At 44.6% G+C, this 13190-nt stretch overlaps 1 protein-coding gene across 6 annotated transcripts in view; it reads right to left on the bottom strand.

Moving 5' to 3' along the window:
• NFIX (nuclear factor I X) overlaps positions 1–12940 on the bottom strand; it is a 252987-nt gene extending 240047 nt beyond the window's left edge. For 2 of the 6 annotated variants that reach the window (XM_081176622.1, XM_081176623.1), the window contains exon 1: positions 2391–2508. The gene's annotated coding sequence lies outside the window, so the exon portion shown is untranslated. Of the gene's footprint in view, positions 1–2390; positions 2512–12806 lie in introns of those variants that run through there. The other 4 variants (XM_081176619.1, XM_081176621.1, XM_081176618.1 and 1 more) reach the window with 4 other exon arrangements.
• Positions 12941–13190: the final 250 nt, after the last annotated feature.

Raw genomic sequence — 13190 nt, 5'->3', positions numbered from 1 at the left:
TAATTTTAAAAGGCGCTAAAGTTACAATTTGTATAATTCACTTTCTGGAAGAGTTAAAGCCAAGTATTTGGATTCTGATTTTTAAGATGTTGAGCAGTCATGATCCAGCCAGTTGAACATTTTTAAGACTTGCCAGTTTCAATAGGAAAGTTATCAGCACTTAATTAAACCCCTATAGACGCCCATGAGACCTAAAAGCAGTGAAGTTTGACAATTGTGCCCAATATATTTTTCTTTTTTGTTTTCAGCCTAATCACTAATAAAACCCAATTTTTAAAAGAAACATTTAGTTTTATTTTATGAAACACTGATTTATTTATTTTTTAAAAAAATTGCTAATAAGGTCTCAGGTGGTTTGGAAGTGGTGTTATTTTGGTTGTATAATTAAACTGCATATTTCTAATTAAATGATAATTAGTTAGCATACTAGCTTCTGAAACACCTCCCCCCCCCAGTGTCTGCTAGTTTTCTGAGGATCAGAAAATCAGATTTTGTAAAGCCACTTGCATGTGAAAACTTCAGCCCTGACCCATCATTGCACCTTCTTTATTTATGGCCTAGATTTGCAAGCATGACCTCCCATTGCTAAGGGGCCCTCGTGGCTGAACCCTGTGGAAATCCAATTCCTTTCCTCTCCTTGCACTTCAGGCCAACATCTCCCATTCACCTGCTTCTGACTTGCAGGACAAGCAACAGCCCATCCAAGACCAGCAAAACTACAGCGCTCTCAAAAGTGAGAAATTCAGCTATTATCAACTTTCATTCACTATGTGGCAATTGACCTCTTTAAGGCCCTTCTCATCCACACAACTTTCGGAACAATACTTGCCAATTGTCTTTGAAAAAACTGGTCTGTTGAAACTGCTTTCTTTCCTCCGCTCTACCTCAGTCCCAGCTCACAACCAGCAGTTCCTATTTCCTAGTTCCAAAAATATTTTAAAGGGAACAACCAAGGGCTTCATCTTCGAGCTGATATTTACAAGCAGGGTTTGGAAATAGCTCGGCGCTTTTGCACTGGACTTTAAATTCCATTCTCAACAGGTAAGGCAGGGGGAGGGAGTCCGAACAATGCCAGGTCCGTGGGACAGGTTAAGGGCTTTTCACTCATATTATGGTGGTTACATATTTTTAGCCCCAGCTCAAGCCTTACAGACAGTGGCACTCAAGACCCTACTTAGGAAATACCCCCCCCCCCAAATCTTACTAGGAGTTCACACAAAATAAACAGCGCTTTTCTCTGGAGTTTGCACAATAGTTGCCCATCTCAGACAATACTTTGCTATGCACAACTGCTAACTAGCTCGTTTCTCTGGCTGTTTGGGACTTTGCTGCTCTCATTGCAGCAGGATTGCTTTACCCGTCTTCTGCCAAAAAAATAAAACAAAATGCAAACATTTTGTCCTCTTCAAATTCTTTATCAAGAAAGCCTCCTGCCACTACTACAGGATTTGGCTGAGATATTTCTTTTATTATGGGCTTTTCAGCATTTCAACCTTGTGGTTAATTTCCTGGTTGTTATTTGTTGACTTTCTGCTTGCCTTCACTTCCAAAATTATTAAATGAGTTTTCTTAAGGGGGAAAAGGTGTAAAATGTTTTTTTAAAAAAAATCTTACCATAGCATTCCCTGGGATGTTCCCCCGTTCCCGCTTGAAATGAATGCAAACTGTGGAAAGAGCATAATATGCTCTTGCCAAGCTCCCAATCAATTGCACAAGGCTGGCGCAAGAGAACTTCCTGGTGGATTGTGCTCTTAGAGTCTTTGTCATCTTTTTCTGGTCCCTGGGTCTTTTAGAAACCCTGAGCACAGGCACTTATTTTCTCTGTGACTGCAAAACTTTTCTTTTGTTTTTTGGACATGATAATTCCAAACAGAAAATGCTTGGCAACTGATAATAATCCGTATAAGATGGAAATGAAAGGGTGACAACTGAGGGTGTCAAAGCTATGGTATTAGCTGTAAAAGCAAACAAAAAACCTCTGCATAAAACTTGAAATTCTACTGGGGGGGACAGGGAACCAGTTACTGAAAACAAGGGAAACTCATTTGCATCATTTTAAATGTGAAAATTAAAAAGGTGGAGAAATCGTTACAGGTAATCAAGTGCAACTTTATAAGCCCACTATGATTAAAAACACAGTTGTCAAGCATTAAAATATTTTACACATTCATATGTTTCAGTTGTATATCTGGCATCTATGAAAAGGCTAAATCCTGCACTTTATTCACATTCACAAAAAATTATTAGCCAGGTAAGACTTGTCTCAGATATTGGCATTTTCTCTCCTGCAAAGCAGCTATACAAACTTGCACCTGCCATGAATCAGACCCTATGATTCATAACTTGGATTTAGTTAAAAAAGAAATACAAAATCTACCACCGTTTCTTACCAGAGACAAGAGAGTCCTCTTTCCCGGGCAGACTCCACCAACACACTGCTCTGGTTCAAAAACAAAGACTGGATCTGCTGGAAGCTGTTTCTACCCAGAAGCTGCTACGCAAAAAGTCGCTGGTATTCTCCAAACTGCTGGTTGCAAAAATATTGCCAAGTGGTGGGGAGGGGGGGTAATTTTTCACAATGCTAAATGTCCCAGTCTCTGAAAAGTCCTTTGAGGTGTCTTATATGCAGCAAGCAAAAGCAGAAACCTCGTGAAATTCTGTTCTGAAAATGCATAGGCAAACACACAAGCTGGATAGTTTTATAGGAGCCAAACAAATATTTCAGACATAATTTTCACTCCAGAACAACTGGTTTCCTTCTTGTGCAACCTTCCTCCCACCCCAACCCCAGCATCCTGGTACAACCCTTTTGTTGAATCTAACTAAATATCAAGCCTCCATACTAGATTTGGAAATGGAGGTTAGCTTGATTTCTCTCACCAAATAAAAAAAATATATGCATCATTTATTTATTTTTCCACTTGTTAGTTAATTCAAATCTGCAAATATAAAAGTAATAATCAGTCGAAAATAGCGCTTAGAGCTCAAAAATAAAACACGTAACAAATAGGGACAGTAAGTAAGGATATTGCCAGGGAACAATTCCCACCTCCCCCACAAAAAAACCCTTCTACTAGTCTGATTAAAAACCATTCCAGGGGTTATTCAAAGAGATAGCAAGAATTCTGAGAAAGCTGGTGATGTACAATGACATGTAACTTCATATCAGAGAAAATAATATTTTGTAGACCTAATAAGCCAGGGGTCAGCAAACTTTTTCAGCAGGGGGCCGGTCCACTGTCCCTTAGACCTTGTGGGGAGCGGACTATATTTTTTTGGGGGGAATTAATGAATTCCTATGCCCCACAAATAACCCAGAGATGCATTTTAAATAAAAGGACACATTCTACTCATGTAAAATCACGCTGATTCCCGAACCATCCGCGGGCCGGATTTAGAAGGCGATTGGGCCAGATCCGGCCCTCGGGCCTTAGTTTGCCTACCCATGTAATAAGCCTGACTAATCAATTTGCTTGTTGGCCATAGGTCTTTTCTCTTCTCTTGGTCTCCTCCTCCCCATTCCCACATTTACAGGCCTCAGATTAGGAGCAGATAAAACTGCAGGCAGGAAGGCAGTGACCATGCAAAGGGAAAAATGGGGAGCAGAAGAACTGGAAAAATAACCATGCTGGCCTCAAACAGCAGAAGGGCAAAAAAGCAAATGTGGATTCACTTGCATCGATTTGTTGCCCCCTCAGCTTGCAGGAACTATCCAGTCCTTCAAACGGGCAAAATTTGATATGGTGTTTGGCAGCTGGAATACTAGGTATTAAGGAAGGCATGGAAAGGGGTGCTATATTATGCCATCTAAGTGGGGAAACGTGATTTGGAGTGTGGATGCTCAAGAGCCAAAATGATAGAAGGGCTTTTGTGGTTGGAATTTGGCAGGAACACTACTGGGAGAGTCGGCTATACTATATCTGAATTGGAATAAAGGAAAGCAGGACTCAAACGAATAGGTGGAAGTAGACGGCGTAAACGTTTTAACAAATGCCGACCTTTATTTTTGGGAAGTTGCTGCTGCTGCTGTATATGTCATGTTTTACTGTTATTTAAGGCTGAGAGGGATAAAAATCCAAGTGCCTAATAGCAAAAGATAAATAAATGAATAGTATAAGCATTGCTCTTTCTCCCTCTCCCTTTCAAGGCAACCATACGGGTAAAGTGGAGAGTCAAATCCTCTTCAGTGACTGAGAGTACAGTTTTCTGGATGGCTTCCCCTTTACTTTATTTTTCATAACATTTAGGGGTTTTTTTTAATCTATGCCATTTAAAATATTTATACCTTATCTTTCTGGCAGACATCAGGTCTCCAAGGCAGAATTCAAGAAACATGGGGTCTTTAAAAGGGGGGGGGGCACTGATGTCCAGAAAAAGTACCGTGTGCCAGCTCTTTGAAGCATCTACAGAGACCCCCACAAGGAAAATGCTCCTGTTCCTCACACACTGACATACTGGGCAGGCTATGGGTCCTGGGTTTTCCTAGCAACACCAGTGGTGACCAGTGACCAAAACAGTTGTGTGGAGGGGGCAAAACCAATGGTATTAACTGTCATTTCCCCCCATTAAGTAATTGTAAGACTGGATATATATTTTTAATGAAATACTTTTTATTGCTTTTACAAATACAAAGTGTGAACAAACTAACAATTACATATCTGTATCTAGAGATCCTCCAAATCTTGGGACGTCTCCCCCCCCCCCATGGAGTCTCAGTTTAAACATCTACAACTGCATATTCATCCGTACTCCAAATTTTATATCGAACCTTATCATCCATAATAATTTTTACACTACAAGTGAATCAAAATCCTGCTCTTGTTTCCATCTGCTTACAGTGGTCACCTAAATAACTTATAATTCCCCCCCCCCATTCTTTAATTAAGTTTTTGTCCTCTTGGTGTCTGAGTTTTCCAGTCAGTTTTGCCATTTCGGCATAGCTCACCAGCTTGGTTTGACATTCTTCTCTGGCAGGGACTTTGTCATTTTTAAGACTGGATTTAATGGTCATAGTGCCCCTCTTCTTTAGAAGATCCTGTTTATCACTTCTTTTCCTACTACGAAATGTGCTAAGAAAGCCCTGCTGCATTTAGGGGTTCCCTCCTGCTTATTCTGCTGAGTGGGACACTGGACCTCTGTCCTAGTCTTGTTCATGTTCATGTGGGTCACAGCCCATAAACGTTCAGTTCTGCGTACAAGACTGTGATCTTGCAACTGCGTGGTTACTTGATTATTGCAGCATGAACTTTCATGGGCAATGGTCTGCTTCATTAGATGCAGGACACAAACAATGAGCCCTCAACGTCTTAATTTGCGGGAAAACATTTTTTTGAAAAAATCCCTAAGGGTTAGAATTTCACCAGACACAGGAAATGTTATGGTTCCTGCCCCAACCACCCTGGGCAAATTTCTTTGGGGGGAAATCGTAAAATACTGCTTATCTCATTGTGATTTGGCGGGGGGGGGGCACAGAGGAGTGCCTGCACTCAAACTTTAAACTACAGGTAGATTAATGGTTTGATTAACAGGAGAGTCTGTGTCATTTCATTTCATAGCGTTAAACTCCACAACAATGATGCTATATTCTTCTGACTCTTCATTAAACCCAAGCTCTTGCCTTCTCACTTGTCATAATGCAAATCTTTTGTTCTCATCTTTCTTATTTGAACTAATATGATTCAAAGCTCTCTGTGGGTGTGTGGGTGTGCGTGTGCACTCGCGAATACACACACATACAGACTGTTGCCCTAAACACGTTATGTGAAGAGAAGGTGACCATTTGCCAGGGCCATAAACTTAGGTCCCCTTATTGCAGGCCCACTTATTGCAAGTTGTGAGTACCGTATTTTTTGCTCTATAAGACTCACTTTTTCCCTCCTAAAAAGTAAGGGGAAATGTGTGTGCGTCTTATGGAGTGAATGCAGGCTGCGCAGCTATCCCAGAAGCCAGAACAGCAAGAGGGATTGCTGCTTTCACTGTGCAGCGATCCCTCTTGCTATTCTGGCTTCTGAGATTCAGAATATTTTTTTTATTGTTTTCCTCCTCCAAAAACTAGGTGCGTCTTGTGGTCTGGTGCGTCTTATAGAGCAAAAAATACAGTATATTGGATCAGATGGCTTGGCTGGATCAGGTAAACTTAGCCTGCCTCTCTTTCCCTGCATATCCTGGACTGCCAATGCTCAACTGAGTTTCCAAGGGCAAGGCTTGAATTCTCCCGCAGTCCCACCACTTTAAAAAAATGAAATAAAATCAAACCAGTAGCTTTTCTTTTTTGTCTTTGGAATTTCATTTAAAGCCCCTGATCTACTTTGAAATGTCCTCTTAGCTGCACACTTTTTGTAGTTCAATTCAGACTATGGCAACACTCTTAAACTTTGCTCTATTCAAAAGCACTAATTCTTGCCCAAGGGTGAAGGGGGGAGAAAGGTGTCATGTTTTGCTTGTTTGGCTTTAGGCGCCTCACTGAGAAGGCTCCTGTCAAAATTAATTGGGGGTCCCTGGAAATGGGTAAGGGAAAGCTGAGGAAGGGGGGGGGAGCAAAATACTTGGCCTGTCCTTTCTTTAGATTTGGATTCCACTCCCATTTTGTCAAACAGCCCAGATCCACATGGATACACACAAACACATGCATGCATGTATGTATCTGAGGTGGAGCGAGATTTGTTCAAGGCAGAACTGAATTCAAAGTTTCCAATTTTAGAATGAAAAATTTTGGCTTAAGAGAGATTATCCACTGACTCAGGCCCACCTTTTCCCGGAACTCGCCATGCAATTTACTCCTTTCCAAGTCAAACTCTGCACACCCATTCTCAGCACACATGTGTCATTCGGGCTGCAATCCTAGGCACATTGACTCAAGAGAAAGCCCCATGAAATATCATAGGATTTAGTTCTGAGTATGCATGCAGAAGAGTGATGTTGAACAGCGGTAGTTGACTGCACACTTACTCAGGAGGAGTTAGGGCTGCAGACAGGACCTTGTGGGCCTCTCTTAGGGAAAATGATCCTTAGCCACAACTCTGAGCCCTGAGCAACGTTCACCCATTTGCTTGCCCTCAGCACCACGGGGACCAAACCAACCAACAAACATGGCATCAGGCTGAAACAAGTACCCTATAGAAACAAGTAACCAGGTGCAGGATAAAGATCAGAAAACTGTCAACAACTCAGACCAGCCTCTGCTCTTCCGCTTCTGTTTCACTACAAGTAGGTTCCACAGGAGAGCATATAGAGGGGCTACTTCTAACAGAGAATCTAGTCAGGACCTCAGTGAAAGCATTCTCATTTGAGGGTTTCAGGAGTCAGGACACAGCCTGAAATAGGAGCTTGATATCTCAGTCCTAATCACACACAGGGCCAGAGTAGATACTATGCTGGAGAAGTGTGAACAGCCTCCATTTTTGAGGGAAAGGGGTGTTGTTTTCTTTAACTAAAAGACAACCACTGGAGTCTATCAGTTCAAATGGAGAAACTTAACTCTCTTCCCCTTCTGTCATTCTTCTGCTCAGAATTGCCCTCCCTAAGCTGCTTTATTCCAGCAGAGAGAAGGATATGGGGATCCCATATCTTTTCCCTGTGGGTGGAAAAGCAGCTGGAGGAAGCAAACACCAGGGGGAACTTGCAGAAGGGGGTAGGGTTAAGCGGCTGCTGCTCTTGACAGTTTTCCAGCTTAAGAAAGGATCAGGAGAATATGTCTGTGACTCCTGCATAGTGTCCATTTTGGCCCTTCCTAGAAAGCACATTCCACTGATTTCAGTGCAACTTACTTTCCAACCCAAGTATGCTTTGGCCTGCACTGGCATGCAATCGAAAAAGGAACATAGTGGCTATGCAAACCTGAGCTTGGTGTCAACTCAGCAGTGCCACAGAGTCATCTCCTCATGTTTTTTCATCCGGTAGAGAACAAACATGCAACCTATAGCGTAGCACACAGGAGACATTTGTCTCCTAAGGAGTGGCACTGCATAATACCAAAAAGTGCCCTCCAGGATCCTCTTCAATGGTACAGACGGGTTGGGGTTTTTGTGTGTGTGTATGGCTAGCCTCTCCAAAACTCTCTAAGGGCTCATAAAGCTAACAGTCCTTGTAACATACATACCTACATACATCTAAACAATCATTATGTCTTACTCCCACCACTCCCCCAATTCTGAGTGAGATGGAAGTCAGCTGAAATTCCTACTATGGCTGTGTTTACTGAGAACTCGCTGCATCTGTGATGATAGACTGGGCAAGAGATGTAGGACATAATATAATGTTGGAGGATTAGGAAAGATTGTGGAAGAAAGGGATCAAGTTCACTGCATGTACTGTGTTAAAGGAAAATATAATGAAAATGATGTACAGATGGTAAAGATATATCATAACTGTGACAATCTATGTTGGAAATGTAAAGAAAAGGAAGGAACCTTTTATCATATGTGGTGGACCTGTCCCAAGGTGAAAGACTTCTGGGAAAAGATTTATAATGAATTTTAAAAAATGTTGAAATATACAGTTATAAAGAAACCAGAGGCCTTTCTTCTTGGAATAACAGGCTTGGAATTGCCCAAGAAAGATGTTAAATTATTTTTGTATGCTACAACTGCTGCTCAAATTTTACTTTCCAGTGCTGGCTTTCAAATCTGCATCCACACAACATTAGCCACAATGCACAATGTATCCTATACTTTGCTATCAAATGCTACTGTTTAATGCATTGTTTCTCAATGCATATGTATCCTATACTTTGCTATCAAATGCTACTGTTTGATGCATTGTTTCTCAAACCAGCTTCACATCGATTGTAGTCCTTACACTGTGCCTAATTCATTTCTAACCAAGGTACAAACACCTTTGCATGGGGTAAAGACATCCCCACTCTGTCAGCATCCTTGGGTCTGTACACAAACAAAAACGAATCTGACACAAATGAAGCTGTGCTGATGTGAACATCTGGGGAGAGAGGTTTGTGAAACATGAGGGGGGCAGCTTCACTGAGCTCTAAGGTGGTAATGTGAATGCCACCCTAGAATTCTTTGAGAGTTGCATCCAAACCTTATTCATGCCTTTGGTGAATGAATTTGGAGCACAGATGGGAAACTTAAGGACATGAGGGTTGCTCTTCTCTCTCTCCCCCCCCCCCTTTGGCATTGGCTTAGAGATGATGATGGGACAGGACACACATGCATAATAAAACTGATTAGCCGGAGTGACATCTGATTTTTTTCTGACATTCTGTTAAACCAAAGAGCTGTTTCCTTGAGGTTAAAGGGTTGTAGGACACATTGCAGATTTCATATAAGTAGTTTATTCCAAAATTAGAAATCCAACTAAACTGTGAGTCTGCTGTCGTTTCGCATTCACTGACACCAATCAAGATGACTCAGTGTCTACCATTTTTGCACCAACTGGTGTGGAGCTTCAAACAAGCCCTTCTGCAATTCACACATTGTAGGCCAGTTGTACTGTGTTTTGCTGGCTTTCTACCACCAAAGTCAACAGCAGATGTGGCAACGCATTTGCTAACAGATAGGCCTGTGTGACTTAACTATCTATCTACTTCCACCAACAAACACTAATTAATAAATGGTGATGGTGATAATGACGAGGATTCTGCTGTCCCAAACAGATACATGCAAAAGGTCAGGTCACTGCAATGTGGCTGTTATTAATAATCATCATTATGTCCACACCTAGAGTGACGCCCACAAGCCAACTGGTTCCTCAGGTAGCTAATATTCCTAGGAGGCTGGGAGAGAAAGGTGGCCTAATGAGTCTCTTGCCCAAGTATAAACAAAATCTTCCCAGCAGGAAGCCACAAGCTTTGTTCTAGAATTAGAGGCGCCATGTTTTCTTTGTCATTCAGATGACCATCTCTCCAATCCCGGACTGCTTGGTTTCTGTGAAGTGCCTTTTAACCTCCTTCCTAAAATACCAATTGCTTAGAATGAAGAAAGTGTGTCCACAGCCTTACAGTCCTTCTCCTTTAGGTGAAACTGGACATTTTGCCACAACATTTCTCTCTCTCTCTTGTTTGCAAAATGGAGGCCGATTTTTGTGGGATGGATGGACACATCAGCCATCATTCCAACATCCCTGACAAGCAACAATCCTGCAGACCTGCTCCCTGAGAACAAAAGCCCAAGGAGTTTCAGGAGGGTTTATACTCCCAACCAAGCATGGTGAAGGCTGCAAGCCTAAACACACTTACCTAGGAATAAGCTCAAAGGGGCTTCCTTCTGAGTAGACATGTACACAATTGCACTGTAAAAATCACCATTGCAAGGTACATTTCCCTTCTGTTTCTCCTACAACCTAACAAAGCACTACCCGAAAACCAAAGAATGCATTGGTTCTACATTTGTTAATGTGACAGAAGTGCACACTTGCAAGATGGCAAAGAAAGTCACTGCCACAAAGTCAGCCATCTCCGAAGCTGGCCCAATTGTTGCTGTGCAATGGGGAGGGGAGAGGAATCCTTCAGCAGTGCAGTTTGGTAGATATTATATTTTCGATATAATAGTCTTGAGTATGGGTGGATGGGGGGAAGGCTATTCAGTGTATAACTTGCCTTACTTTAGGAAAAAAAGAGCCCTCCTGCTCTTTCTGCTGAGTGAGAGTCCTGGACTTGCCCACCCCCAAAGCCCTGTCCTGGAGGTATCACTGACTAAATTATTGAGAGATCAATTTAGCAAACCTCTTGGAATTATTATTATTAGTAGTAGTAGTATTAGTATTATTACTACTACTACTACTATTGAGAGATATCACCTTTTAAAAATGAAGTAAAACTGAAATAACTGCAGTTCAGCTGTCAGGCCTTGTTGGTACAATCCCCTTCACACGCAAACACTGCGGAGCCTCGCGTGCAAAAGCTGACCCGGCCGGCCTACACTGTCTCGTGGAAATCTCCCGTTCCCAAGAAGGAAAGAAAGCAATATTTAATTCAGCTGCTGCGATGATCAAACGCTTTAGGGCTGCATCTCCTCCGTAGTCCTGACTGCCTTATCGGAATAAAAAACGTTAAAGCAGAAGGGAAATAAAAAAGGAGGTGCACCCAAAAAGTTACCCCAAAAAGTTGCTTTAAAGAGAGTCTAAAAAAACCTCAAGCAGCTGTTTTTAGAGCCAGATTCCTTCTTCCTCCACACAAATACAGCCCCCCAATAGTTTTTTTAAAACACCTTGTGCAATAAAAATAAAATTCATTTCTGCAGATCCGAAGGCGCTGGCATTCAACCAGCAGAACAAAGCAAAACTTCTTTGCGCAAGGAAAGGGAAAGCGCGGCGCTCTCCAGACCTTTGCGCAGGACTTGCCGCGCCGGGAAGTTCTCCTGCGCCAGCTTTTGCCATGGCTCCCCTTCCTTGCGCAGGAAAACTTCCCAGCAGACCGGGTCCTTGGCGGTCCTCCCCGCTACCCGGGGCCTGCACTCCTAAGGGCTGCCCGCGCAGTGCCCGCACAGAGCGGCGCGGGGGTCCCTCTCCTCCCCCGCTTCCATTTTCAAGGCGCCGTAACTTTTTCTCTCGAGGTAGAGACAGGCGCAAAAAGTCTGAAATAAAACCCTGGAATCGCCCCAAGAGACGGCTCTGGACTTTATCTCCTCACCGCTTCGTGAGGCCTCTTGCGCTGCTTGGAGCTTTTCTGTTTTGGCACAGAGGAAAAGTCGCGCGGGGGGAGGGGAGGTGGGAACGAGAGAGAGAGAGAGAGAGAGCGATCGAAGATCCCCAAAGATCGCTTTGGCCCGCCACAGCACCAAATTCGGAAGCAAGGGCCGGTACCTAAGTTCGAGGAGTCTTGGTGGATACAAGCACGTCACTGCCTGGTTTAAATGGGCTGGGGGCATTTAAGATGGCTAAGCAGTTCCACCAACAAGTTGAGGGAACACGGATCGCGCTGGAGCCTCATTCACACGTTCACGCGCGCGCACCGAAGGGACCCCTGGCGGGTTCGCGGCGGTACCTGCGCTCGCGCTCATCCCCCGGTGCCCCGCTGCTGCTCCTCTCCTCTCCCGCCTCTCCCTCACCCTTTCTTTCCCCGACGGCCGAAGTATCGACTGTAAGCTCCTCCGGGCAGCGACCTCTTTACGCCGCTCGCAAAAGCACCGCGCGGCGCGAAATAGTAGCAATAAATAAATGGAACGGCGACGACAACAACGGCAACCTAAGTAAGGACTTTCCTCCGAGCGGCTTCCGAGATCTTCCTACCAGGGAAGGAGGGCTTTTGGCCTCTCTCGCTCTGGGTCACCCTCTCCCCCCATTTTGGGGTAAGATAACGGCGGGCGCGGATCCCTTGCGCCAAGCTGACAATTGGTAAAGGCACGATTTGTACAGAACGGGGGGAGGAGAGGAAAGGAGAAGCCGGAGGGGCACCTGTGGACTTGCTTGACCTGACACCGCTTCAAATGAAAAGGCGCGGGTATTTGGGGACGGGGACCTCTGGGTTTGGTTCTCTCTGCGTCTTTTCTGTCCCCACTGGGAAAACATGAGTCTAGAGAGAGGAAGGGGGACCCTCCGGGACCCCCCACCCCAATTTGTTCTTTGTTCGCATAGAAAGCAGCAGCGCCTTCGACCCGGTCGTGACCTTCGCCCATCCTGACTATCCGGCCGCCACCTCCCTCTTCGCGCGCCTCCAGGGTTAGCCACACCCCGACCCGAAGGAGGCTTTGATTTCGCCTGTTACTTTGCAAAGTCGAAGCCCCCGGGTCGGGGCGGCGGCGGCGGCGGCGGCCGGGCTCTGGCAGGCCGAGCACAAAGGCGGGATTGTCCGCCGCTGCTTCGGAGGGAAAGTATTAATCAGAGAGGAAATTATTGATTTCCACGGCACGTACCATGACGGTGGAGAGAATTTGGCCCAACATCAGACTCCCATATATATATATTTTATCCTCAGACAAAAATAAAAAAGGAAAAAGCCAAGCACCACCAAGCGCAGGCAGGAGGACAGCGCAATCTCTCTCCACAAACCCTTCGACTTCTTGCTGCTGCTGCTGCAGTGGAGCAGGCGGAGGAGGAGGCGCAAAGTGTGGCTCTTCGACGAAGGCCCGAAGTGGACGAGCGGCGGCTGCAAAGTCCGGCGCGGCGCAGGCGGGGAGCGACCCGCCCAAAGGGGACGAGCGTTCGCCCGGCACCGGGCAAGCGAGGAAACCGCGCCTGGGCTCGCCGATCTTCCCAACCCCGCTTGGATCGTGTTTTACTCGCGCGGCTGCTCGAGT

This window comes from Podarcis bocagei (assembly GCF_964188305.1).
Source record: "Podarcis bocagei genome assembly, chromosome: 17".
Taxonomy (NCBI): domain Eukaryota; kingdom Metazoa; phylum Chordata; class Lepidosauria; order Squamata; family Lacertidae; genus Podarcis; species Podarcis bocagei.
Note: the sequence above shows the minus strand (reverse complement) of the source record. Positions and strands in the feature narration are given on the sequence as shown.